The following is a 26,621-nucleotide window of genomic DNA, read 5'->3' as shown; positions in this document are numbered from 1 at the left end:
TTTAAGGGGGACATGAACATTTGGTCTATAGCATCAATATTCTTGAAAAAGCACTTCTTTTTGCAAATAATCTTACCTATTAAAAATTTAAAAGAGATTTAAAAAACCCCAAATATATCCTATGGTAGAAAAACATTTACTTGACATGAAGCAATTCCTTTAGTTTAGTTTCTTTTTCTTCTGTTAAGTTCAAGTAACATTTAATATAGTGCTTTCATTTAAATTTATTTATTATTTATTTTTGGCTGTGTTGGGTCTTCGTTTCTGTAAGAGGGTTTTCTCTAGTTGCGGCAAGCGGGGGCCACTCTTCATCGCAGTGCATGGGCCTCTCACCATCACGGCCTCTCTTGTTGCGGAGCACAGGCTCCAGATGCACAGGCTCAGTAGTTGTGGCTCACAGGCCTAGTTGCTCTGTGGCATGTGGGATCTTCCCAGACCAGGGCTCAAACCCATGTCCCCTGCATTGGCAGGCAGATTCTCAACCACTGAGCCACCAGGGAAGCCCTAGTGCTTTCATTTAAAAAATAGCATTGAATAGTTATATTTTTGTATAATTCTACCAGATGATCAGACTGTCTCTCCATCCATCCATATGTGATAGATTGAAATTACTGGTCCTGATTATTCACTCCCCTATAAAGAGAGTTATATATAACTATATATATATATATATATATATATATATATATACCTTTGCCTTGGCCTCAGGGAAAGTAAAGTGTGCTTGCCTGATCCTTGATTTTGGATTTGGCCATAGGACTTGCTTTGCCCAATGGGAGGTTAGTAGAGTAATACAGGCAAAGGCCTGAAACGTGTCTACATGGTTTGGCATGACTCTTTTGTACTTCTGCCATTACTATGAGACAAACATACCCTGTAGACACAGTCCCTCCAGTCTGGGCAACAAAACGAAACATAAGAAGCAATGTCAACAGAAAGACCTGCAGGCTGTTGAAGAACTTCCCCAGCTAACCCACAGAAGCCTGAATGAGAAATAAATGCTTATTTTTGAATACCACTGCTATTGTGTGGTTATTTGTTATGCAGCCATAGGTGACTGATACAGTGTCCATCTATCCATCCATTCATCCATTCTTTTTTTTTTTTAAGATTATTTATTTATTTATTTATTTATTTTTGGCTGCATCGGGTCCTCGTTGAGGCATGAGGGATCTTCCGTCACGGGGCACGGGCTTCTCTCTAGTTGTGGTGTGTGGGTTTTCTCTCTCTAGTTGTGGCACGCAGGCTCCAGGGCACTTGGGCTCTGTAGCTGTGGCACGTGGGTTCCAGAGCGCGTGGGCTCTGTAGTTTGCGTCACGAAGGCTCTCTGGTTGAGGTGCACGAGCTCGGTAGTTGTGGTGTGTGGGCTTAGTTGCCCCGCGGCATGTGGGATCTTAGCTCGCTGACCAAGGATCAAACCCCCGTCCCCTGCATTGTAAGACAGATTCTTTTTTTAAAAAAAAACTCCGTTATTCTTTAATATCATCAGACATCCAGTCAATGTTCACATTTCCCCAAATGTTTAATTGGTTTGTTTTACAAAAATTATTTATTTTACACTTTCTAAAAATTCAGATCTAAGTAAGGTCAATGAAGTCCAATGGTTATATCACTTATCTCTTTTAATCTATAGGTTTCCCTTTCCAACTGTTTTTTCAATTTCCTTGGAATTTATTTGAAGAAACTGGGTCATTTATTTTGTAGGGCTTTTCACAGTCTGGATTTTGCTGGTTATGTCCCCATGGTGTCTTTAACATATTCTTCTGCCCTCTATACTTCTTGCAAATTGATAGTTGGAGCCAGAGACTTGAACAGATTCCGATTAGATTTTGTGGCAAGAATACTTTATAGGTGGTATGTTGTTATTCTGTCAGGGGATGCATCATGTCTGGTTGTTTCTTTGTTTGTGTAAGGCGGATTCTTTACCACTGGACCACCAGGGAGGTCCCCATCCATTCTTTTACCAGTATAAGCACCTAGGAAGATGTCTGGAGTGATGTGTATCAAATGTTAATAATGGTTGTCGAAAAAGCACTTCTAATGAGGCTTGGCACTAAGCTACTTTAGTTCTTGTTGTTGCTGTGACTACTGCCATTATACTGAGAGGTGGCATGGGTAACAGTGAAGACTTTCTGGTACACCAGGGCAGATGGCTTTGCCATCTACCAGCCCTGTGACCTGGGTGAGGCAGGTAGCCTCTCTGACACTACCCCCTGCCCCTCCCCACGATGTCTCTCCTGGAAATCTTGATAGAGAGCTGGGAAGCGGGGAGGGAAGAGGAGGAAACAGCTCCAGGACAGGTTCTGCCTTCAATGCTTTAGCCTAACGATGATCATCATTCATAAACTATAACTGCTTATGCTCTGGATTTTACTGCTCATTAAGAGCTGAGTATAATATCCTTAATTAGTCAGGAGTTGGACGCCTAAGAAAGAGATGCGGAGAACATTTGAAATTCTGAACCTAAAATAAAACTCTTCAAACAGACTATTTTTTGAAAGAATAAAGCTTTACATGCTCCTGGAGAGAAATCTTTTCTTTAAAATTTTGAGCCTGGGAAGTTTGTTGTGAACTAAATGGTTCCATAATTCAGTTTTCTTGCTTCCTTGTAGAAAGCAGCCTTATTGAGTTCTACCGGATATTTGTACTTCTACCCTCAACGTTTAAAAATGCTTTCATACCAGCTGTCTCTCCTGTCTCGCTTCTTCCTAAGGGCTTGTAGGGTAGGTATGATCCCCTTTTGCTTGAGTTAGCCAGAGAAGGTTTCTTTGCTTGCGATCTACATTTCTTTGCTGCAGACCTTCTCAGAGCCTCTATATGCTAGTGTACGTTGGGAACCCCAGAAAGGCGAAAAGAGAAGTCAGCATTTCTCCAGCTTGTAGGACCCACTTCTTATCTGTGGCATTTCTCACAGGACTAGTAGGGACCTGCTGCCTTAGATATAACCTCCGAAAAACAAATGCCTTTCTTAGTGGGTGTTTGCAGTCACCATACTTAGGACACAACCAAACAAAGGAGAAGCCGGGAAAGTCGGGTGTTGTGACAGGGCTGAATCTGCAGCAGGGACAGAGCGGTCTTAGGAAGAAGATCCTGTGGCTTTTTAAAACATCTTATTTGCCTTATTCATCTTGTGATTTCTTATAAAGACTGAAATCTCATTCCCTGGCAGCTTGTTTTCTCTTCTTCTGGTTTTAGAGCCATCGGCTAGGTCCTGCATCCTCTCAAAAACTCAGAACAGTTTTCTCTCATGTGAGGTCTGCCAGATATTAGATCTTTCTTCTCTCTTCCCACGTCTCTTCAACCCCACTCCGCCCCCCTCCCACAGAGGTGCTGTTCGCCGAGAGACTGTTTGCCTAAACCAGGTGGTCTCAAGGAAAAGCTGGCTGGCCAGCCTTGTGGAACAGGGTCCGTGGGTGTTACCGAGAGTCATGGGGCGCTGCAGAGCATCTGGGCTGTCAGTGACCCAAGGCTCTATCTCTCCTCAACATGAAAGGAAGCAGCGCAGAACATTTCCCAGATGGGGAGTTGGCCTGGTGGACTACACGGAAGATTAAAATAATGATTTTTTTGGTTTCTCTAGAGAAGAGGTGTCAACTTGCTTCTCACTTCCTGAAAGCAAGAAGTCAGCATTTTGAGAGGCATCTCTTCACCTATATGACCAACATTAACTGGGTCTGAATGGGGGATGAAGTCGCCCCCAGGGGGACGTTTGGCAGCGTCTGGAGATGTTTACGGTTGTCACAATGGGGGTGGGTGGTAGGTGGGTTATACTACTGGCATCTAACGGGTAGAGGCCAGGGATACTGCTAAACATCCCACAATGCTCAGGACAGCACCACAACAAAGAATTATCTGACCCCAAATAGTCAGTATTATCAACACTGCTGAGGTTGAGAAATCCTGTTCCAGAACATGGTGGTTAATCACAAAGGCACTAGAGTCAGAAAGGCCAGGGTTCAAATCCTGGCTTCATCACCTACTGCCCCCGTGACCTGAGCAGATCGCTTCACTTAATTCTTTCAGTTGTAAAATGAAACTACTAACACCTACCTTATCAAGTGCTCAGTATAGTACGGGACACTTAAAATGATAAGATTTTACTGTCATTGCTCTGTAAAATGTCCGGAATCAGCCCCATGGAAGACAGGAAGTTGGCAGCTGTCAACCTCTTGTGCCAGGCACTGTGGCATGGAGAGCAGATCATGCGGGAGCGTTGGCAGCAGAGAGCAGAAAGATGCTGCCCTACTCCTTATAGAGTCTAGAATGGTGTGGTTCAATAGAACTTGCTGGAGCGATGGAAATGTTCCCTAACTGCACTGTCAGGTGGGATAGCTCCTAGTCACATGTGGGTCTTGAGCACTTGAAATGTGGCCACTATAACCAAGGAACTGAATTTTAAATTGTATTAAGTTTAATTACTTAAAATGAAGATGCTGCACATGGCTGGTGGCTCTCATACTGGACACAGCAGGATGAGAAGAGGAGATCAGATGGATGTAGACCAAGTCTTGACAATCAGTGGCACCACGTGGGGAGGGGACAGCTGGGGCACAGGAATTGGAGGGAGGAAGATATCACTTCTGAGCAAGCACTTCATGGAAGAGATTCTGGGAAAGGTGGGCCTGAAGGATGGGTAGGCTTTTTGATAGCAGGGATTAAGACCAGTGAGGGGGAGATGAAGCATGAGGGCAAAGATGTAGGCATGGGGAGAAAGGCTCGGCACGTCTGTACAGATAAAGGTCAAGTCCTAAGACAAGAATACCCCCCTTCTGAATGCAACGAAGGTGACATTCAAATGTATAGCACCCAAAATAGGGAACGTCCAAGCAAATCCAAGATGACAGAACATCTTAAATCCAGTACACTCAAAATAAAGAGGAATGACTTGGAAAATTTTAAAATGCCATGTTTTACGGAGAAAAATTTTACTGAATCCACCACAGATTCATAAATATATGGTTCTTGAACCCATGTCTGCGTGACTTCAAGTACAAGGTTTTCCAGTCTAACCCATGAAAGCCCCAAGTCTGTGTGCGGGCAATAATAATATATGAGAAGCTGAAAGAATGCCGCAGACAAATTTCGACAAGTTGCCTCAGGCCGCTCTGGTTTCTGGAACCCAGTTAAGGATGGATGACACGGATGGGCAGAGGATAACTGGTACTAGGAAACGCCCTGTCTCAACCCAGTTTTACTGAAGACACCCAGACATTGCCTAAAACTTTTCCTAGAAATCTGTCAAATACTGTCTGTGACTCTGCCAAGCAGTACTTATTTCGTGGCAGCTAGGGCTTGACCAAAAGGAGCAACTGCTTTGAGGATCTCACCACCAGAGGAGGGGAAAAGAATCTTTGCAGCTGAAACCTGAGGTTTGCTGCTGGAGAGAGGAAAATTGATCTCTTAAGATAAGGAATATTTGCAAAACATGCCAGGCTACAATGTCCACTAAAGGTAAATAAAGGACTGTTAGGCAAAAATTTCTCAGGACAAGAGGAAATCGTCTGTGCAAACCAAAACGTTGTCAGCTTTGGTTACTGGCTTGAACCCAGGATTCTTATATAATTGGAAAACAACTATGGCTCCCCAAACCAGGTAGATTTTTAAAGTTGCATATCTTAAAATGTCTGACTCAGTCAACAACCAAAACTTTTGATGAATAAATTGGAAAGAAAAATTTCATGCTCTGTGGACTGCCTACTAATCTTGGAAGGAAAAAAATAACAAGATGTCTCAAAATAAATATTTGCATGTTGAGAGAGAGAGAGAGAGAGAGAGAGAGAGAGAGAGAGAAATAAACCTGGAAAAAACCTTTGAAAACTGAGCATACTGTTCCTAAAAGCAATCCCATAGAAGAGTTAAAATCATGTAAGAAAAACAGAAGCTCTATGGCATTATCAATCTGTGGATAGCTTAATTCATGATTGCAGTCATCTGGTATTAATACAATAATTTCATAACTTAAAGGGAAATTTCAAAATAATGTATAGGTCTCCACTCATTTAGGAGTTAAGGTTTATAGAGTTTTTCTCTGGCTAGAATCTAGGACAAGAACTCCAGTAACAGGATTATCATTTTTCACTTCCTTGGTTTACAAAGCCCTAGTCCCTTTCTGTGGTCAGACACTTGGGATTAAGTCAGATGTGTTTTCAAACTACTTTGCCTCTTAATTTTTAAACCCTTGTTTATTTTAAAGAAAATTTAATCCATATGTTTCTGATTCATTTACACTTAACTCTTCAAAATGCTGTTTCATAAAAAGCTCTTTGATGTTCAAATTGCTTTTGGAGCTATTTTTAATAAGATTTTTTTAAAGCTTCCCTACTTAGAAACAGAAAGTTTCATTTCACTGCTATTTAACAACTTGGGGTCGAGAAGATTGGATTCAGTTTATTACTTAAATGGAATAATGTATGTAAAATGCTTCATAAATTCTAAAACAATCAATGCCCGTTAGTGATTACAGTTGCTATTGTTACTACGACCACGCAGAAGACATAAGGTTTGAGGTTTCTCCTTCCCGCAGTTGGCTGCACCAGATCATCTCGTGGCTCCCTCCTATTTATAACACTTTCTTATTCTATGACTTTCTCATTCTTAGTAACACCTACAATAAACGCGTCAAATGACTGGTGCAGTCATAATGGAGAAAGTCAGGGAGAGGGCCACCCATACAAATTGGACCCCTTTTAGTTGAGCTCTTGCTTGGATCTACTGTGTGTAATGCATTGATCTTCATTGAGGTTCAAGGTCTGGTTGGGTTTTATTGACTTAGAGGTCAGGGTCTTCCTGGTGTATCATTTGATGAATGGATAGACTCTGTCAGAAAAAGAATTCACTAAGAAGGAAGTTTTGTGAGCAGGAGGGGGACAATCAAAGCAAGGCAGGGTCTGTTCCCGAGTCCCATGAGGATTCTAAGCCTCGAGGAGTACTACATGGAAAAGTTGCAGTTGTTTTCAAGCGGGGTCTGGGAACGTGGTCACATATGGTATTGACATGGCAAAATGTGAGACAGAACATTCTCCCACTTCCGCGTGGAACCCATCTTTGCCTTGGCCTCATATACATCGACGATAGCGTCTGGAACCGTGAGACAGTGGTGGCTCAGATTCTATCGTCTGTTAGGAGATGGCTGAAACATTCTGGCAATGCAACAGCAGTTGCCTGTAGCAGCAGCGTCCCGTTAAAGTTGGCTTAAGCACGTGGGAGCCCCCCCTGGGCTCCCTAGAAACACTTTGGGGCATGTGTGTGGGTGGCCCAGGGGTCTCTGTGACCTCATTCCTAAAGTCTAATGAGGCCTGGGGTCATTCAGATTTCACGTGAAAATGGCAAAACAGCCATTTGGCTTGTCCTGTCTTGACAATTGCGCAAAAGGTCTCGACCACTCTAACAAAAGTGGACAGGAAACCTTTGTCTCCTGGAAGCTGACCCCGAGCTTGCGTGTGAAGCATATACCCTGCTTCCTCATGCTCTCCCCATGCCTCAGCCTGTTGCACACCAGGCTGCCTTTAGGAATTTGGAACCAAACACGAAACTCTTCATCACACAATGGAGGGACCATTGCTCTGCCCTTTGGCACATCAGTCTTCCCTGGTGAATGGCTCCCGGGCCTTGTGATTCTTGCCGTCTGGAACAGTTGGCCCCTTCAGTTAACTTGCCAGCAGTAATCAGTTATTTCTCCTAGCCATAAATTTCCACCATTCTTTTTGGAGGGGGAAGAAATTAAAGTAACAAAGGGAGGTGGCTATAATGAACCAAACTGTCAGAATAGCAAATGTTTTGAGTAATTTGTTGGGTCCTTGGTTTAGGGTTGACTGATTTCAGCACTAATTTTGCTTTGGACTCTTTCTTGGGACCAAGAAGCCTTATTTTCACCTGCATCTCCAATGAAGATTGTGACTTCAAATGTGGAAAAGCTGGTGAGGGAGGTTTTATTAGAATTCAACAACTTCACTGATTTTTTTTTTTTTTTTTTTTTGGCGGAGGGGATGGGGAGAACTCTGGCCATCTGCTTGGCTACCTCCTTTTTCATGAAACAAACCAGATTTTTGACAACACCCACTGAACTTGGTCCATTACAGATACTGACCAAGAAACCACCTGGTCCAGCTAAATAGTAATAACTGCTCTGAGCATCTAATTCCACCATGTCTCGTTTGAAAAAGAGGAAGAAATTCCCCAAATGACTAATGCCTCTTAGGTTTGGCAGCTGTTTTTTCATTGTCCTCAAAGCACCTGGTGTAACCTGCTTGCTTTCAATTCTTCTGAGAGCCTGTGGATTTGAAATGATAAAAGCAAATAGGATCCCCTAAGTCCACAGGCCAAAGCAATCTACTTTTATAAAGAAAACACTGAACATTTTCGAACATGTGGCCCACTAAGCTCCCCCCTGTCAGGGTCAGATTTATGTATTTGCTCTGGAACCAAGATTTTTGTACACCAGGCACAATACCTTGGAGTATTTACAGTGTAAGCTATTTTCCCAAAGCAAACAGCTGAATCAGTAAACCCCCCGTCCCCAGACACAGGACTCAGAGCCTTCCTGGGGAGCAGGTGTGCCGTAACTAGGAGGAAACCTTCCTTGGGCCTGACTCCCTGAATGTCTGAACATTTCCCCCCTTCCAGAGATGCAGTCTGATGACTTCTGAAGGCTTTGAAAAGGCAATTCTTTTCTTATTTCCCCCTTGATAAGAAAAACTAAAAAAGGGTCCAGTTATTACAATCTAAAGGGAAGGGATGGGTGGCTTCCAGAGGAAGCCGTAGATAAAACAGAGCTATTACAAAGGCACTTTATCTTCTTATTCTTTTTCTTCTTCTTATAAAAAAAAAAAGTTCCCCTCCCTCTTTTCTGGCAGGGAGGGTAGAGGCCTTGGTCTTGAGCAGGAATTTGAAAGGGAAACAAAAGGCAAATCAGGAAGCTGCTTTCCCGCCTGGCATCCCAATGACTCTCTTCGCCTGTGAGAAACTCCTAGCTGGCCTTGATCAGTGGAGTTGAAAATCATCCATGTTTCTGCAGAAGGGACTTTACAAAAACAGGCAGAGGTGGCATGAGGAGATGGCGTGATTCATTTACTTATTCATCCCATAAATATTTGTTAAGTGGGTTTCCGGGGTGAGGTCACTTTTGTAATGGAGTTGGACATCACCCCTGCAAGAGATCAAAGGTGTCTCCTTCATTTCTTGACCTCAAGACCTTCACAATTTCAACCATTCCTTGAGAGACATTGACATAGCATAGAAATGCTATGTGAGAACAGTTGCTATTTTTCTATTATATTTAAAAATCCTTGTTTGAATTATGGGATCCAGTGTAACACAGTATCGTGGAAGGATCACTATTCAACAGTCAGGACAGTTGAGTTCCGATTCTGGTTCTGCCAATCACTACCTGTGTTATGCGATCACGTGCAAGTGACATTTATCCTCTGGGCCACAGTCTCTCCATAGGTACAACGAAGGGGGAGGATTTTGAATTGCCTTCCAGCTTTATGATCCTACAGTTTGTTAATAGTTTAAAAGTGGATATCCAGATTAAAATGTGATGGGAGGGCCGAAGTGCTTGGCACGTGGTCTAATCTGGAAGAGGAAAAGGCAGAAAGGAGGGAACCCTATGCGTGTGGGTTAATGATACACATTGACAACAGGTCAGGATAGTTGGGGACAGGGGAGAGGTGTGGAGAACATCGCAGGCTGTGGAGTCAGGCTACCTGGGTTTGAATTCTGGCTCTACCACTATGGAGCTTGAGACAAGTTATTGACCTTTTCCAAATTTCAGCATCCTCACCTGTAAAATGGGTTAATATTAGTATCTACCATATAGAGCTGTTGTGGGGATTAAGTCAGACTGCCCACCTAGCACAGGGAGCCTGAATCACAGAACCCCTCTGTATCAGGGATATTCACAGCATGGTCTGGAGACCCCTGAAGAGTCTTGCTGGGGGTCTGTGAGGTCAAAAGTGTTTTCCTGATGACACTAAGATATATTTGCCCTTTCATTCTTATTCTCTCCTGAGTATACAGTGGAGTTTTCCAGAGGCTATACGACATGTGATAGTATCATAGACTGAATGCAGAAGCAGTTAGGAGAACCTACCTGTCTTCCTTTAAGCTGGTCATTTGAAAAAATTGCAAAAATAGAAAATAATTCCACTGTTCTAATTTTTCTTGGAAAATATAGTTATTTTTCATAAAAGTATGCATTTTTGGTTAACATGTCCTAAGCTGATTATTGCTATTTTAAGTATAGCAATCATTATTTCACACAACCTTAGTTTGAATTTCTAATATGGCAAACATCAGTAGCTCTAACTCACACAAACAAAAGCTACGTCTGGAGGTGCCAATTATTTTTAAGAGTGTGGTTCTAAAATCAAAGAAAAAATATATTCCTGCCTTAGTTTGCTATTGCTACACAACTGCTGTAGCAAAGCACCACGAACGTGGTGGCGAGAAAACAACACCAATTTACTATCTTCCTGTGCTGGAGGTCAGAAGTCTAAAAGAGGTCCCCAGGACTGTGTTCCTTCTGGAGGCTCCAGAGGAGAATTTACTTCCTTGTCCTCTGCAGCTTGAGACTGCCTGCACCCTTGGTGCCCGTCCTCCTTCCTCCACCTTCAAAGCCAGTGGAACAGCCTCACTAAAATCTTTCCCTGCTTTTATGGTCACATTGTCTTTTGTCTCTCTGATCCCCTGCCTCCCTCTCACACTGGTTACACTGGGCTGACCTAGATAATCCAGGCCAATCTCCCCATCCCAAGATCCTTAACTTAACCACACCTGCAGAGTCCCTTTTGCCATATAAGATAACACAGGTTCAGGGAATTAGGACATGGACATCTTGGGGGCCATTATTCAGCCTACCACAATTCCACTGAGTTATTTACAAATTGGGTCCTTAACATATAAACAACAACAAAAAAAAACCTCACTAAAATTTCTAATTATAGTATATACCAAGTTGAAGGTAGATCTATCTTTTTTACTCATTTCTCTCAACAAATATCCTTAAAGATCTCTACATAATTCTTTGTCCAATCTTTCAGTTGGCAGCTTAAGAGCCCTCTCCTCAGGATATCTTCTTTGCCTCCCTCAGGAGGGATCCCTCTTCTCAGCATCTGCATTGAGCTTGGTCCAGAGTAAGAACTCCATAATTGTTAGCTGACATTTTTTCAACTACTTTTCCATGCCTCTCCCCTCTCCTAGCCTCTAAGCCACCATCCCCTAAAGGATGTTTCACAAAATACTTGTCCCATGAGATTACACCACATAAAATAGCTCCATGGTCACAACATTTCAGGAAACACTACATATGAATCAATCTCCTCCCTTGTGGGGATTCATGGTACACTTCAGCATATTAAAGGCTCTGAGAAGTTCTGCAGCGTTCAGGGGTGGAGGTGGGGTTAGTGTAACACAGTGTTTTTCAAATTTATTTGCCCAAGGAATCTCTTTTTCCTATAAAATTGATTACCATTCTATTTTTAGAAACACTACTCTAAGCTCCTTGGAGTAAGGACCAAATTGTATCCTTCTTTGTATCTTCTGTGGGCTGTCCCTGGGAGGTACTTGACAAGTATATGTTATATGAATGTATTGAAAAGAGGAAAACAAAGTTGATAAGACAAGATCTCTTCCTTTAAGTTGTTAAAAATGAGTAAGACAGATGTATAAATAATCATTCATATAGTCGTAGGTAAGTGAAAAAGTGATCTAACCCAGGATTGTTGATAAGAAGGAGAAAATCAAATCCAAATGCTGGAAACCAATCTAAGAGTCAAACAAAACTGAGGTAGGTAATTCAAGCAGCCCTTTGAACTTGGTGGACTGCACTCTCTACAAAAGGAAATAAGAAAATTAGATCTGTGTAGCACAGAGCAGAACAGAAAGAAAGAGCTGTCTTCAGATACAGAGTGAAAATTATTATAGAAAAGACTAAGCCAGGATTAAAACCCCAAGTCAGGTCTCTATTGTGATGGCTGAGAACCCAATACTCTCATCCAATTGTCCCTGTGAACTGCAGGCAGTCAGTTTGAGGGAGTGAACCTGTAGCTCACTGCCAAAGGCTGGGCATGATTTTTTCAATCCCAACCACCGTCATTTATCAGAAATAAAGGTTCTCTTGACATGAGAAGTGGCACTGGCCCCACCCTGAGATGGCAGCAAAGGCCAGGTCAATCACTGGTTGGACCAGCCCCTCCAAGAGCCGCTCCATGGCCTCGCTGGCCTCCTCTGTCGGTTGACTCTGAGAGCTAATTCAACCCAAGTTTTGAAGGGGCAAAAGGCAGTCTTTCCTACATGCTCTGATAAAGCCATGATGTACGGGGAGAAACAAACAATACTAGTTCAAGCAAGAAGAGAAAGAAGTTGGTATGGCTCAGTGGAAGGGGCAAAGGATTTGGGGGCCCCCAGAATGATTTGGGTTTGAAATCCTGGCTCTGTCAACCCTGACCATGAGCAAGTTACTTAACAACTATAAGCCTGTGTCTTCAGTTGATACATTTGAATATACCTTCTGTGTAGGTTTGTTGAAAGTACTAGAAATAAGGTTTATGAAGTGCACACAGCAGGCACTCAAGATATAATAGTAGGACAGCATTTATAATAAACGTTTATTAGTTAATATACAGTGATATGTATTATATTAATGTAATAATAAAATATAGTAAAATATAATAAATACTAAATGCTATGTTTATTATAAATACATCATGCATAAATTATCAATAAACAATGGCAGGGTAACACCTATGAATTACTAATCTTTGTTCCCACATCCCTCTCCAAGTGTTTCCTCCTATCCCATGTTTCCCATTTGGGAAGTTGTCTATTCTGGGTTCACTGCCTCAGGGAATAAATGGACTAGGAGAAAAGCAGATAAAAAGGTGGTGGTTCTGGAATTTGCATTCCAAAAGTCAGACAATGAAGGAATAGCAAAGAAGACTCATGGCATAAACTTGTGTTGACCAATATGGCAGCCACTGGCCTTAAGTGGCTACTGAGTGCCTGAAATGTGGCCAGGCTGTGTGCTGTAGGTACACACTACACATTGGATTTCAAAGACTTAGTACAAAAAAAGGGATGTAAAATACTTCATCACTAATTTTTAAAACTGATTACATGTTGAAATGATAATATTTTATAGGGTTAAGTAAAATATACTCTTAATATCAATTCTATCCTTTTCCTTTAAAAAAATATAGCTACTAGAAAATTACATATGTAACTCAAATTGTATTTCTGTTGAACAGCACTGGCCAAGACAATGATGGAGTAGAAAAGCCTCATGGTATAGAGAATAAATTCAGAAGAAAATGTATTCAGGTAGAGCAAGTTTTTTTGCTCCTGAAATTAGAAAGAATTCCAGGCCTGCGTGAGAAAGGTCAAAGGCATGCCATGAAAGCTAAGATGCAGGTTCATTTCTTTGACCTGGATGACCTCTAACTCTCTAGCCTGCCCCCTGGAGAGGGGAGGACACTTTCCCCAGATAGGGTTTCAGGACCAAGAGGCAAGGGTCCCCAGCTTTGCCAGACAGAGTTCTGTTATGGCAGCAAGGTTCTAGAAAAGAGATGACCATATGGTCGCCCCAGCAAACTGGGTCTTGGCAACCCCACTAGGTTCACCACAGTCCAGAAGAATTCCCCCGCACCTCGAAGTGGTACAGACACAGGAAAGCTACACATCAGAAGAAGCTTTACATGTAGGAACAGGGGCCGACACAGCAGTGACCTTAACAGACTGTTAGCCTGCAGGGCCCCTAGGTGCTTTGCACAAGTTCTCTTCTCTGGCTACTGCTCTCATCAAGCTGTTGAAAGTTCACACTGCATCCTTCTCAGGAGGATTGCCCTTCACTAACTGGAACCGCTTTTCCTAGAGAAGCCTGCAAGTTATGGAGGCGGCACCCAGAGCATCTGCTACATGGACAGGAGGAAAGTGGGGAGCAGATGAACTTCCTCTCATGGCCTTGGCATTGTATCATTCTCATCCTTAGAATTTAGCAGCAACCCTGGGGAAAGAGGGAAGACCCTAAACTGGTGGAGAGTAAGTTACTTCCAACCTTGTGGAAAGGAGATTTGAAATAGTAATTAAGGCAATATCTAAAAAAATAAAATTCTATTCCTTGCATACCTGAATCGTTAATTGAGATTCTCTCTTTGTTATAATGATTAGTAAGGCACAGTAGGCTAATATAAAGTTGGGATGAGGTGTACATGAGAGAGAAAAAAAGTACATCTGATGACAAATATATATGACTTTCTTACAAAATGAAGAAAAAGAGAAGAGAATTACATGGTATCGGTCCAGTATGAGCTATTGGTAATGCTGGTGAGAAATATTTACACATTCCAATGGTTACATGATGCAATGTCCAGGTGGATATTAAATGTTCTGTGACGAATCTGGAATGATGGTACTGATACTATAAATACCTCGTTAACAGAGTGGCACAACCTATAAAAAGAAAGCTGTTACTGACTTTATTCATGTGGTCACCATATTTTCTTGAGAATTTTACAAACATTTAGATCTGCTTAATTCAAGGGAAAAACAATCTGTCTTGGGGGAAGTTGCCAAGAGCTCATGGTCTTTCAATTCTTCATGTGTGTCATAAGAGTCCATGTAATTCAATCAATTCCAGTTTACATTTTTATCCCATCATAATTTATAAAGCACCAAATAAGAACTTAAAAACCCCCAATTCAAAAACAACAAAAAATGTCCAACTCCCAAGGTTGTTTAAAAAATAATCACCATTTTGCCAAATGTTTGCCAGCATCAAATATGCTAATCAGCTCTTCCTCCCACTGCCACGCCCCACCCCCCAAACTCTCCTGCTCATTTCACTACTTTCCCCCAAACTTGACTGAGGACTTTCACACACTCTCTGCAATGATGTCCTTAATCATTTTCTGCAAAATTTATCGAATCCGTTTGGGTCATTCACTCATTTAGTTCAAGAAAGTTTTCCTGAGAATTAATATTGTTAAAATGGCCATACTACACAAAGCAATCTACAGATTTAATGTGATCCTTATCAAATTATCCATGATATTTTTCACAGAACTAGAACAAATAATCCTAAAATTTATGTAGAACCATTAAAGACCTGGAATTACCAAAGCAATCCTGAAGAAAAAGAGCAAAGCTGGAGGCATAACCCTCCCAGACTTCAGACAATACTACAAAGCTACAGTAGTCAAAACAACATGGTATTGGCACAAAAACAGACATTTGGATCAATGGAACAGAACAGAGAACCCAGAAATAAACCCAGGCGCCTACGGTCAATTAATCTTTAACAAAGGAGGCAAGAATATACAATGTGGAAAAGACAGTCTCCTCAGCGAGAGGTGTTGGGAAAGCTGGACAGCCACACGTTAATCAATGAAGTTAGAACACACCCTCTCACCATACACAAGAATAAACTCAAAATGGCTAAAAGACGTAAACATAAGACATGACACCTAGAGGAGATCACAGGCAAAACATTCTCTGACATAAATTGTACCAATGTTTTCTTAGGTCAGTCTCCCAAGGTAACAGAAATAAAAAAAAATAAATGGGACCTAATCAAACTTACAAGCTTTTGCATAGCAAAGGAAACCATCAAAAAACCCAGAAAGAAAACCTACAGAATGGGAGAAAATATTCGCAAATGATGCAACAGACAAGGGCTTAATTTCCAAAATATATAAACAGCTCATACAACTCAACAACAAAAAAACAAAAAATCCAATCGAAAAATGGGCAGGAGACCCAAATAGACATTCTCCAAGAAGAAATACAAATGGCCAACAGGCACATGAAAAGATGTGCAACGTCACTAATTATTAGAGAAATGCAAATCAAAACTACAATGAGGTACCACCTCACACTGGTGAGAATGGCCATCATTAAAAATGCTACAAATAACAAATGCTGGAGAGCATGTAGAGAAAAGGGAACCCTCCTATACTGTTGGTGGGAATGTAAGTTGGTACAGCCACTATGGAAAACAGCATGGAGGTTCCTCAGAAAACTAAAAATAGAGCCACCGTATGATCCATCAATCCCACTTCTGGGCATATATCCACACAAAACTATAATTCAAAAAGATAAATACTCCCCTATGTTCATAGCACCACTATTCACAGTAGCCAAGATATGGAAACAACCTAAATGTCTATCTACAGACGAATGGATAAAGAAGATGTGGTCTATATACACAATGGAATACTACTCAGCCATAAAAAAGAACGAAATAATGCCATTTGTAGCAACATGGATGCAACTAGAGATTATCACACTACGTGAAGTAAGTCACAAAGAGAAAGACAGATACCATATGATATCACTTATATGTGGCATCTAAAATATGACACAAATGAACCTATCTACAAAACAGGAATAGATTCATGGATATAGAGAACAGACTTGTGGTTGACAAGGGGGAGGGGTTGGGGGAGGGCTGGAGTGGGAGGTTGAGATTAGCAGATGTAAGCTATTATGTATGGAATGGATAAACAACAAGGTCCTACTGTATAGCACAGAGAACTATACTCAGTACCCTATGATAAACCATAATGGAAAAGAATATATAAAAAAGAAGCATGTGGGGCTTCCCTGGTGGCGCAGTGGTTGAGAGTCCGCCTGCCGATGCAGGGGACACAGGTTTGTGCCCTGGTCCGGGAAGATCCCACATGCCGCGGAGCGGCTGGGCCCGTGAGCCATGGCCGCTAAGCCTGCGTGTCCGGAGCCTGTGCTCCACAACGGGAGAGGCCACAACAGTGAGAGGCCCGCGTACCACAAAAAAAAAAAAAAAAAAAAAAAAAAAAAGAAGCATGTGTATATGTGTATAACTGAATCACTTTGCTGTACAGCAGAAATTAATACATTATAAATCAACTATACTTTAATAAAATTTAAAAAAAGAAAGGTTTTCTGAATACCTATCATGTGCCAGCAGCTGTGTCAGGCACCAAGGATCCAATGGGGAACAAAACTGGTCCTGCTTCTGCCTTCGTGAAGCAAACAATAGGCAGATTGTCATCAACTGAGCTAACAGGGAACGCTGGATCTACATTTTGAACCTGCTGGCTTTTGTTCAACCTAATATTTGTAGCTAGTCATAGAAACACTGAGTGATGTCTACTACCCATCAAGGCAGGGGACCTGGGGCTTTAAAACATGCTCATTATTTTATGACCCAATTATTCCTCTTTTACATATGAGGAAAACTGATTCCAAGTCCACGTAGCTGACCAAGATTGGTCCTAACTTCTCTGTTTTACTGCTTTCCTCCCTGAAATTACTGGGTGGGCCAAAAGGTTCATTCACTTTTTTCTGTAAGATGGCTCCAGTAACTTAGTTGTCTTTAACTTCATTTGAAACAATTTTGTTAGATTGTATGTGACAGCTGTCATATCAGCATGCATTTTAAAAAAAGACATCAAAATTGGTGAATTTTTGTGTAGCCATTTTAATACTGAAGATGGAAGAAAAGAAAGCAACATTTTTGGCCTATCATGCTTTATTATTTCAAAAAAGATAAAAATGCAACTGAGGGCTTCCCTGGTGGCGCAGGGGTTGAGAGTCCGCCTGCCGATGCAGGGGACACGGGTTCGTGCCCCGGTCCGGGAAGATCCCACATGCCGCGGAGCGGCTGGGCCCGTGAGCCATGGTTGTTGAGCCTGCACGTCCGGAGCCTGTGCTCCACAACGGGAGAGGCCACAACAATGAGAGGCCCACGTACCGCAAAAAAAATAAATAAAAAAGAATTAGTCAACAGAAAACGCATAGTCTTCCATCAGGATAATGTAAGACCACATGTTTCTTCGATGACCAGGGAAAAACTGTTACAGCCTGGCTGGGAAGTTCTGATTCATCCCCCATATTCATCAGATATTGCACCTTCGGATTTCCATTTATTTCAGTCTTTAGAAAATTCTCTTCATGGAAAAATTTTCAATTCCCTGCAAGACTGTAAAAGGCACCTGGAACATTCTTTGCTCAAAAAGATAAAAAGTTTTGGGAAGATGGAATTATGAAGTTGCCTGAAAAACGGCAGAAGCTAGTGGAACAAAATGGTGAATATGTTGTTCAATAAAGTTCTTGGTGAAAATGAAAAATGTGTCTTTTATTTTTTTTTAAAAACCAAAGGCACTTTTTGGACAAGCCAGTGTTAAGTGGATGGTATCTATTTGATGTCTTATTCCTTCTGGTGTTTGAACCCCTCTGTCTCCTAGTGGTAACCTTCGCTCTGGTCTTAACATCTCCTTGATCTTGATGTCATATTGGAAGGGAAATGATAAACCAATGCCTGCTGAGGAATCACGATGGTACCTAACAGAGTTGGGTCTGTTGCTGAAAATCTTTCAGAACAAAAGGTCTGCATCTCCAACAAAGGGCTTTCAGACGTTGCAGCAAAAGTTGATAGTTTTCCCATAAGTGAATTTGTCCTTTCCTTAATAATGGAATACCTATTCATTAGCTGAGACCATGACTGCCCTAAAGAAAGATTACATCTGCCAGTCTCTCTTGTAGCTATGGAGGCCATGACACTGAGTTTTGACCAATGGTATCCAAAGAAAGTGGTCTGTGCAACTTCTTGAAAGTGTCTTTACTGGAAAGTAGTCTGAACTTTTGTGTCCTTTCCTATTGGCTGGAACACAGACACGAAGGCTGGGGCTCAAGCAGTCAGGTTGCATCATGAGGTCAGGTGGAGGAAGTAGTGTGTTGATGGTGATGGAGCAGGAAGCTGGAAGAAGCCTGTGTCTGAGGACCAGGGAGCATCCCAGAAGTCCTGGGCAGTTTACCTTTGGATGTTGTTTATGTATAAAGACAGAATTAAACTCCTATCTAGATTTCTGCTACCTTGGGTTTTATGTCATATTAATCAAATTTTAATGAAGCAGGCACTATGACAGGCTGGTGGGGAAATGAAAATATAGACCAGAGACTTCCTGAGTATCCCTGAATCAGGGGGTTACTGATTCTCTCTACTTGTAATGCTTGTCCATATACTGTCCTTAAGCCAGAATGAAACTTGAAAAGAAAACAGTTTATTAATGATCAGAATGCATTCTGGCAACCACAGTTCAGGGCAAAACTCCTGCTCCAGGGAGATCCTGGGAGATCCTGGGAGAGTCCTCCTTCCTTCATGGCTTTTCCCCAAGAAGCAAGCCTATGTTTGCGACAGCAGTCTCTGCTCACCTCTATTGCCCCAGCCTCTGAAGTCACTTAGCCCCAAGGAGTTATATCTACCCTAATTGCCTATACTCAAGATAACTGTGTAAAGAGAAGCCTGGAGGACAGAGAACAAAGAACAAATGGGATCAAATTTGCAATTTAGAAATACTGGTACAGAACAAATTGAAGGGGTGATGTGAAATTGGGAGGAGGGAGAAAAATTAGGAAGGCATTGAAATAATGCAGGAGGCAAGTGACAAGAGCTGGGGCAAAGGCATTGCCAGTAAGAATGTAAAGGAAGCTACAGCTTCATTATAATTGTCACTGGTATGAGATTTCCTAGTGATTATTCATGGGGGGGAAAGTGTGGCTGATCACTAATGAAGTCCGGTTTCAAGTGGGCAAGAAGAAGGCAAGTGGGCAAAGGAAATGGTGAAGGTGTAACCACAAGGACAGAAGGAAAACCAGGAGAGAGGGGCATCACAGAATAGAGGGGGTGGTAAACAGAGTAACAATTACTAAAGAAGAAGGATAAGGAGGAAAATGTATCTACTGGCTTTGGCAACATGGTGGTCACTGGAAACACTATCCCGAGTGACTGATGGGTGTGGAAGCCAGACTGCAGCTGAGGAACTCAGCCTCTTTTCCATCCTGTAGTAATGGAAAGTGTGGGATGAAGGGTTGTTTCTATGGAATTATGGAAACTGCTGGAACACAGAAATCAGATGAAGGGAATTCTTATAAGAAGCTTGGTTCGATAACATAGAACACTTTCAATTCATACTCATGTTGTCTTTGGCTCAGTGGAAATGGTAATGAATACAAAAACTTCAGCACTGTGACGGCCCTCGACTGTTAGGACATCTTGACTACTACCCAGTCAGCCAGGCCAAAAGCAACTAAGCAATTATGCACCGGGGCATGATAGCAATATGCCAAATGTTTACTGTCTGCAACCAAGAGCTAGTAGTGAAAAGTTCTGCTAATTAGGTTCTGTTTATATTTCCATAATCGTGGCTAATTACCTGTTTTATTCAATGATATGCTTTATTAATTACCATGGGTGCACTTGTTTCTCAGCATATTTTAAGCATCTTACAACGCATGTTCTATCTTCTGAGTGTCCTTATCAGCCAAGATTTTGTTTGTATTGAACAGCAATAGATACATGGAACATGATGTATAAATTACAGAAGCTATTCCCCGCAATCCCCTTTGATCTTTCATTGAGAAACACAGTAATAGGCTGGTCAAATTTTAGTGTCAGGAGAGATAAAATTAAAAATATTATGTGGAGCAGTTCTCACCCCAGGAGTGGGGAGAAGGTCTCTTGGTAGAACATGGGAATTTTATTCTAGTTACAAGACCAAGTTGGATATCACCATCTAATGCATTTCTATAGGACTACTACAACTGAGGTCCTTAAAACTTTGCATACGTGGCTGCTATGACAAGAGAATGCCTATAAAATTGTGTTTCTCAGGAAGAAAAAAAAAAAAATGGGAGACTTGTTTTTTATCGTGATAAGTTCCAGGTCTGTGAAAGAGTGATTGGTGGTTTGTAAGAAAATTAGGGCAATATCTCTAGCTTGGAATGGGAGAGACTGAAGTCCAGATGGGGACAAAAAACTATCATAGAAGTGCCAAGTGTGGAAACAGCAAAGTAAGAGCTGGAATTCCAGTCTCCTGCTTCTTCCCACTGATCTCTACCTCAACTACTCCATGCTGGAAAGGCACGTGTGATGGTTACTTTTTTTTTTTTAATAGATCTTTATTGGAGTATAATTGCTTCACAATACTGTGTTAGTTTCTGCTGTACACCAAAGTGAATCAGCCCTATGCATGCATAGGTCCCCATATTCCCTCCCTCTTGCGTCTCCCTCCCACCCTCCCTATCCCACCCCTCTAGGTCATCGCAAAGCACTGAGCTAAATCTCCCTGGGCTATGCTGCTGCTTCCCACCAGCTACCTATTTTACATTCGGTAGTGTTTATATGTCGATGCTACTCTCACTTCGCCCCAGCTTCCCCCTCCTACCCCGTGTCCTCAAGTCCATTCTCAATGTCTACATCTTTATTCCTGCCCTGTAACTAGGTTCATGGTTACTTTTAATTGTCAACTTGACTGGGCTAAAGGATGCCTGGATAGCTGGTAAAACGTGACTTCTGGGTGTGTCTGTGAGGGTGTCTCAGGAAGAGATTAGCGCTTGAATCTGTAAATGGAGTAAAGACGGCCCTCACCACTTCAGGCAGGGCATCATCCAATCCGCTGAAGGCCTGAATAGAACAAAAAAGCAGAGGAAGGGCAAACTGGCTCTCTTTTTGCTTGAGCTGGGACATCCATCTTCTGCCCTTGGACATTGGTGCTCCTAGTTCTTGGGCATTCAGACTAAGACAGGAACTTACACCACTGGCTTCCCTGGTTCGTGGGCCTTTGAACTCGGGCTGAATTACACCACCAGCTTCCCTGATTCTCTGTTGTAGATGCAGATGGTGGGACTTCTCAGCCTCCACAACTGCATGAGCCAATTCCTGTAATGAATCTCCTCATATGTATTTATATACATCCTAGTGGTTCTGTTTCTCTGGAAAACCCTGACTAATATATCCAGGTATTTCAGGCTCTGGGGTCACTCAGATCTCACTTTGAAGCCTGAATCCACTGTATACCTCACTTGTCTCATCTGGAAAATGGGGTCACAGAAGTTACCACTGTACTGGGATTGTTTTGATTGTTAAATGAGGAAATGAATGGGAAGTTCCCACTCAGTGCTTGGCGCATGGTGACTACCCAACAAATGTCAGCTGCTTCTAACAGCACAGACCCTGAGCAAGCTGGCTGTGGCTTTGCTGGGTTTGACCCACTGCCAGGAAAAAAAGGCTAGAATCCCTATCAACTGAAACATCATCAGTCTCCACCAGACTGTGATCCGTTTGCACTTGCTCCTGATCAGTTTCAACTGAGACCCAGGCATAGCCATATTCCAACATCAAAGGCACGTGGGCCATAACATACTCCCTTTTCTGTTGTTTTCCATACATGTGTATCTGACTGAATTAATTGACTGGCTACTACCATATGGAATCCTGTGACTACGTGGGGCCACAGCTCTGAGGCTGCCAAGCAGAACAGTGAGGATACACTATCGTGCTTCCATCCCACTGTCTGAATTCTCTGGTTAAATCACTCAACCTCTCTGTGCCTCTGTTTCCTCATCTACAAAATGGGGATAGAAGAGGACATGCCTCTTAGGTTCTGAAGATAAAATGAGATGCTCCACATAAAGTGCTTAGCCAAAGAGAGCCCCTCCTACATCCTCCATTTTCAGGCCATTAGTATGATTTGTATTTCCTCTGCCATCCCTACCGTCTCACTGGGCAGCTTGCTTCTAATCAGGAACAGGATATACAAACGTCACCTGCAGTTTATGGTGTCCTAAAGTTGTATGAACAGCGACAGGCAGGCTGAAAGGAGGTCCAGGCTTTCTCCTCTACTGTAACCTGTCCATCTTGTGACTAAGTAGGTGGGATGGGAAGGGGGAAAAGACCTGCATCTTGGGGTCTCTGGGCCATTGAGTTTATAGGCTTGGATTTCTTACATAAACCGAGCCTCAGGGGATTAAAGCATGACGGAGACCTGGTCTCTTCTGGCTATAATTTCCCATCCTCTGCTCTCAACCCTTCCTTGACTGGTGGTAAGAGATTTCCTGTTGTCTGATTGTTTATGTGCAAAGATCTCCATTCTGTGTCTGGTTCTAAAGATGATGAGGATCAGAAGAAGTCATATAGGTAAAGCAGAAGTTCCAACCTATACTGTGCCTGTGGATGCCAAGGTGAACTTCTCACAGTGTGGATGGCTGGCTCTGACCTCCAAATCTCTGGCTTCAGTCAGTCCTGCCCAGCAATCTGCGCCTTTTCTAATTACCAGCCAAGAGGATTTGATGCAGAATCATGCCTGAACCTCACTGTAAGAAACACAGTTCTAACCCATGCCTGCATTAATATTCCTTTGCTTTGAAACTTGTTGCTTAAGTAAGAAAACATTGGCTCTGGTGTTGCAGGGCCTGCCTGTGTTCAACCCACGTGAGTACACACCCACCTTCCCCCGGCCAAGTCATTGCCTGAGATAGGCTTTAATATCAAGAAACGCTTTTAAAGACCACTATTAAAATCACTTTAACTTTTTAACCAAGAGAAGACATAGAAAAAAGCATAGCATTTGAGAAAAAAGATACCGTTTAAGTAAATAAATTAAAAAATCATGATCTTAAGACGTCAAGCTTACTGATTTGGTCAACTCAAGAACACAAGTTGTTCAAAACCCACTGGCCAATTTCGTGAAAATTTAATTGAGAAGTGATTTCTACCATGTAGACCGAACTCCTGAAGGAAGGAGGTAGCCTAGTGTAACAGAAAGAGCACAGATATTTCTATCAGACGACTTTGCTTTGAATTCTGGCTCCATCAATCCAACCATGTGATCTTAACCTCCTTGAGGCTGGTTTTCCAATGGGAATAAGGGTGTGGTAAACATTAGTGATAATGTATACAACCCGCATAGCCCAGTTATTTGTATTATTCATGATCATTGCTATTTTCATTTATCTCTTCTTACCTTCAATCAATAAGACGGGAAACATGATGGTATTAGCTTATAATTTTGTTGTGAGAATTATTAAATTAGATAATTCAAAGACTACATGTTTAGTGCGTATGATGTTCTAAGTACTTTATATGCATTAACTTATTTAATCCTTGCAACAACCCTGTGAAGTTCTCCCCATTTTTACTGAGGATGAGGAAACTGAGGCTCAGAAAGATTAAGTACATTACCCAAGGTCACACAGCTATAAGGGGTGAAGCTGGACTATGATACGTGAAGAGCTCAGCTCAGTACCTGGCACACAGTAGAGTCTCAATAATGGGCAGTATTTATGGTGTCATGCGTAGAGAGAACCTTTCCTAAGGGGTTGCCTTGGGGAGTATGACAATCATGGCTGGCTGGAAATTCCACATTGGTCAGTGCGTTAGTACTGATGGCAGTTCATTCTTTCATGGAGCATGGGTTCAGGATTGCCGTGGTGGACAAAAAAGAATTAGCCCCGAGCTATGAGCTACAAAGAAGAGTGGACATATATTTAAATAAGGGGTCAAATTTATCCCATGTGGTCCCCATATTAGTGATACCTATCTACAAAGGAACTGAATAACTGTCTTACTTAGAAGATTCCTTTTTAGTCCTGAGAGAACAATTATGCTGCAAAGAAGCAGTTGTTAAGACTGGCTGGGAAAAAAAAAAATCTTCTCTCGTAAGTTATATTTTGATGGGCCCGCATTAGACACAATAAAGGCACTGATATTTAAATTGATCAGGGACAGATGTTTAACATATTTTATGTAAGAATTATAGACAAAGTTAACTGCCAAAACAGACTGTTTCCTGAAACATTGGACAGATGGAACTAAGAAGATGCACTCTTGAGGAGTCTGAACTCTTCAAAGTGACCCTAATCTTAAAAAAATCGTTTTGATCAAAGCACTTCAGTGACTTTTAATTCTTTTGTTTCTGTACTTTTTTCACTTTGTCATGGCTACAAAGGTATTTGGGACGCAAAAATTTTCTCTCTTTCTCTCTCTCCCTCTCTGTGGATGTGTGTGTTACACATGTGTGAGTATTCCTGCTTTCAAAAGCATGATTTGTTTTATTTTCTTTCTATCATTCACTGTGGGAAAAGTGAGTGTGCTGTACACATTGCTGGCTGTCTCCCCAGCATCTGCTCCCCTCCCTTCTCCTCAACAGTCCCTGATTTCCATTTGGGGATCTGGGGTTCCAGGGATGTTGATTCTACTTCCACCTCCAGATCTTGTCACTATTTGCTGGAAAGCCTTTGATTGTTCCTTTTCTTATTCAGAGCAAAAAACCCCAGTGTTTCCACCGGGCTGCAAAGCTTGATGCAGTCCAGCCCTGTTACGCCAACCTCATCTCCTACAGCCTCCCCACCCACTCTGTACTCCTTTACACGGACCCCCTTGCTTTTCCTTAAATATGCCAGGCACTTTTATGTCTCCCAATATGCTCCCACCTTTCGGACTTTAACTCTCTGCTCTGTTAGAATAAAGCAAATGAAGACCGATTGAGTTGAAGGGTTTTCCCCAAATCCCTCATTTTGGCTCAGAGAAAAAAGAACCCCAATACAATCAGATTCATTTTAAGCATTCACCATTAAATGCTTGAAGAAGAGTGTTCACCAACATCCTGCCCTGCTAAGCACTGAAGAGGATGTGTGTGAAGTCTTTCTTCTTGTGTTCCTTATAAAGAACAATATGCAGTTCACTTGTGCAGAGAAGGCTTGGTTGAAAGCAATTGCAAGTTATTTACCGGGTGGGGTTTCGGTCTTGCATTGGCTATTCTGCTGATACTCACTTAATGAAACTTAAAAATAAAAACATCTGGAAAGTATGCCAACCGATGCCTGCTTCACCATTTCAGCTTTCTGGCTTGCCTCAAGTAATTTTAATAAAATACGTTAACTCTACTAGTGTCTTGAAAGAATTCATGTTCTATGATCTGGCCCTCTCAACTGCTCCAAGTTTTGGAAATAGGCCCATGAACTTAATGAACTACTTAAAATAATACTCCAGGAGACTTAAATCTTGATAATTATGCAAGGAGTAATATTTCAGGTATATTACATGTTTTGAAAACGACGCATTTTGCCTAGAATTCTGATTGTTGTACTTGAAATGAGCTATGGTTACCAGGATCAAATTTAAATCAAGTTTTCAAGTCATAGATGACCTAAAATGAAGTTCATGTAACTAACAGTAGGGAGGGATGGTGCTACCGCTCTCTTGAGTTTGCCTTATAATGACTCTGTTTAATTTCCTGTTTTAAGGAAAGAACTTGAATGGAATTTCTTCTTCAGGGACTGTTTGGTTTAAACCTGATCCTCTCAAATGCTTTCCTAAATCCCTCCTTTGAGGATTTGGACTCCGGACTCACCTGAAGGTATCATTTCAGTTCTTGGATGAGAGACACGCTTTTTATCATTCCGAAGCAATCCAAGAAAGTCCTTCTCTGCCACAAATGGCACCAGCAAGTGTACAAAGCCCACTTTGTTCTGTGGGAAAGTAAAACATATTTTTAATAGTGCATCCTTGGACTGAAATAGGAAGAACCTCCACCGGGACATTAACATAAGTCAGGATCATTAACGTTCATAACAACAATCACCGTTGCTATTTATGCAGTCGGTGTTCAATGTATCTGGGTCTCGTTTCATTCAATAGCATAATATCTACCTTTGCCAGCAGCCCTGATCTGGACTTTTTGCTGTCAAACTCAGCTAGGAAAATTAGTAGCCAAGCCAGAGAATGTAAGGTCAAGGCCTTCATTACTTCTTTTGCCATGAGTAGTTAGTAGAGCAAAAGATCTCCCAGCCTATCCACCCAAGCTCTTCCC

The sequence above is a fragment of the Phocoena phocoena genome, chromosome 10, assembly GCF_963924675.1.
Source record: "Phocoena phocoena chromosome 10, mPhoPho1.1, whole genome shotgun sequence".
Lineage (NCBI taxonomy): Eukaryota > Metazoa > Chordata > Mammalia > Artiodactyla > Phocoenidae > Phocoena > Phocoena phocoena.
This window is presented reverse-complemented; position numbering follows the sequence as displayed.